Here is a 2,500-nt window from a genome sequence, read left to right on the forward strand (position 1 = left end):
AACCCTAGGTAAGGCATGTCAGAGCGAAAGACAGTAATTTCGAATGAGCCAAGAAAGAGCGGTGCGGGGCCGGTCGGAGCGCACCCTTTTCTCGGTGGCTGGCGGGCGAGAGAGTGCTGCGTCGCCGGCATCGGCGTCGAAAGAAGCCGAGCCGAAAAAAGTTAAAGTACAAACGTGCAAGCATACTAACCTAACCCTAGGTAAGGCATGTCAGAGCGAAAGACAGTAATTTCGAATGAGCCAAGAAAGAGCGGTGCGGGGCCGGTCGGAGCGCACCCTTTTCTCGGTGGCTGGCGGGCGAGAGAGTGCTGCGTCGCCGGCATCGGCGTCGAAAGAAGCCGAGCCGAAAAAAGTTAAAGTACAAACGTGCAAGCATACTAACCTAACCCTAGGTAAGGCATGTCAGAGCGAAAGACAGTAATTTCGAATGAGCCAAGAAAGAGCGGTGCGGGGCCGGTCGGAGCGCACCCTTTTCTCGGTGGCTGGCGGGCGAGAGAGTGCTGCGTCGCCGGCATCGGCGTCGAAAGAAGCCGAGCCGAAAAAAGTTAAAGTACAAACGTGCAAGCATACTAACCTAACCCTAGGTAAGGCATGTCAGAGCGAAAGACAGTAATTTCGAATGAGCCAAGAAAGAGCGGTGCGGGGCCGGTCGGAGCGCACCCTTTTCTCGGTGGCTGGCGGGCGAGAGAGTGCTGCGTCGCCGGCATCGGCGTCGAAAGAAGCCGAGCCGAAAAAAGTTAAAGTACAAACGTGCAAGCATACTAACCTAACCCTAGGTAAGGCATGTCAGAGCGAAAGACAGTAATTTCGAATGAGCCAAGAAAGAGCGGTGCGGGGCCGGTCGGAGCGCACCCTTTTCTCGGTGGCTGGCGGGCGAGAGAGTGCTGCGTCGCCGGCATCGGCGTCGAAAGAAGCCGAGCCAAAAAAAGTTAAAGTACAAACGCGATGCTAATGAGCGAGCCGTTGTCTCGACTAATATGTAGGGGGCGTTCGATCGAGCGTCTGGCTTGAGCGCTTGTCGGCCTAGCAGAACGGTCGCATTGTTATGCCCGGGTTTTAGGCACCGCTGCAGGCGGCCGGCAGAGCTCTTGTTTGTGCGAAACTGAATGGATCGAGCCCGAGAGAGGGCGAGCAAAGAAAAAACGCAAATCGCTCCGCCTGGCACTGCCGGCGAGAGCGTGGACGTCGCGGCCAGCGACTGTCGAAGCTGAGTACGGCCGCAGGCGATCGCCTCGGTCTTAAACGAATGCGACGAGCACGCGCCGGGCGGCCCAGCAAGGGCCGAGCGCAGCTGTCGCAGCTATCTGGTTGATCCTGCCAGTAGTGATATGCTTGTCTCAAAGATTAAGCCATGCAGGTGCAAGTACGAGTTCTCGTAAAGCGAAACTGCGAATGGCTCATTAAATCAGTCTTGGTTTATTTGGTCTCGTAAGCGAAGTGGATAACTGTGGTAATTCTAGAGCTAATACATGCATTAAGCGCCGACTTCGGGAGGCGCGCTTTTATCAGATCAAAACCGACCGGGTTCGTCCTGTGACGTTTGATGACTCTGGATAACCACGCGGATCGTACGGTCTCTGCACCGACGACGTATCATTCAAGTGTCTGCCCTATCAACTGTCGAAGGTACGCTACGTGCCTACCTTTGTGATAACGGGTAACGGGGAATCAGGGTTCGATTCCGGAGAGGGAGCCTGAGAAACGGCTACCACATCCAAGGAAGGCAGCAGGCGCGCAAATTACCCATTCCCGACACGGGGAGGTAGTGACGAAAAATAACAATACAGGACTCTAACGAGGCCCTGTAATTGGAATGAGTACATCCTAAAACTCTTAACGAGTATCCATTGGAGGGCAAGTCTGGTGCCAGCAGCCGCGGTAATTCCAGCTCCAACAGTGTATGCTAAAGTTGTTGCGGTTGAAAAGCTCGTAGTTGGATTTTGGGCGAGCGCCGCCGGTCCGTCGCAAGGCGTGTCACTGGTTGCGTTCGCCTCACCTTCGGTTCTCCGTCGGTGCTCTTGACTGAGTGTCGGCGGTGGCCGATAAGTTTACTTTGAAAAAATTAGAGTGTTCAAAGCAGGCTGTTCGCCTGCATAGTGTTGCATGGAATAATGGAATAGGACCTCGGTTCTATTTTGTTGGTTTTCGGAGCACGAGGTAATGATTAAGAGGGACAGACGGGGGCGTCCGTACTCTGCCGTTAGAGGTGAAATTCTTGGATCGGCGGAAGACGAACTACTGCGAAAGCATTCGCCAAGAATGTTTTCTTTAATCAAGAGCGAAAGTCAGAGGTTCGAAGACGATCAGATACCGTCCTAGTTCTGACTATAAACGATGCCAACTAGCGATCGGGAGGCGTTACCATGACGACCTTTCCGGCAGCTTCCGGGAAACCAAAGTCTTTGGGTTCCGGGGGAAGTATGGTTGCAAAGCTGAAACTTAAAGGAATTGACGGAAGGGCACCACCAGGAGTGGAGCCTGCGGCTTAATTTGACTCAAC

General features: G+C 53.9%; 1 non-coding gene across 1 annotated transcript in view; it reads left to right on the forward strand.

Moving 5' to 3' along the window:
• The first annotated feature begins 1,301 nt into the window (after positions 1-1,301).
• The window catches only part of LOC144418999 (small subunit ribosomal RNA), a 1,810-nt gene continuing 611 nt past the window's right edge, over positions 1,302-2,500 (forward strand). The window contains exon 1 of the ribosomal RNA XR_013473782.1: positions 1,302-2,500. This exon is cut by the window's right edge and continues 611 nt beyond it. This is a non-coding gene — a ribosomal RNA (small subunit ribosomal RNA).

Source organism: Styela clava, unplaced genomic scaffold (assembly GCF_964204865.1).
Source record: "Styela clava unplaced genomic scaffold, kaStyClav1.hap1.2 HAP1_SCAFFOLD_121, whole genome shotgun sequence".
Classification (NCBI taxonomy): Eukaryota; Metazoa; Chordata; class Ascidiacea; order Stolidobranchia; family Styelidae; genus Styela; species Styela clava.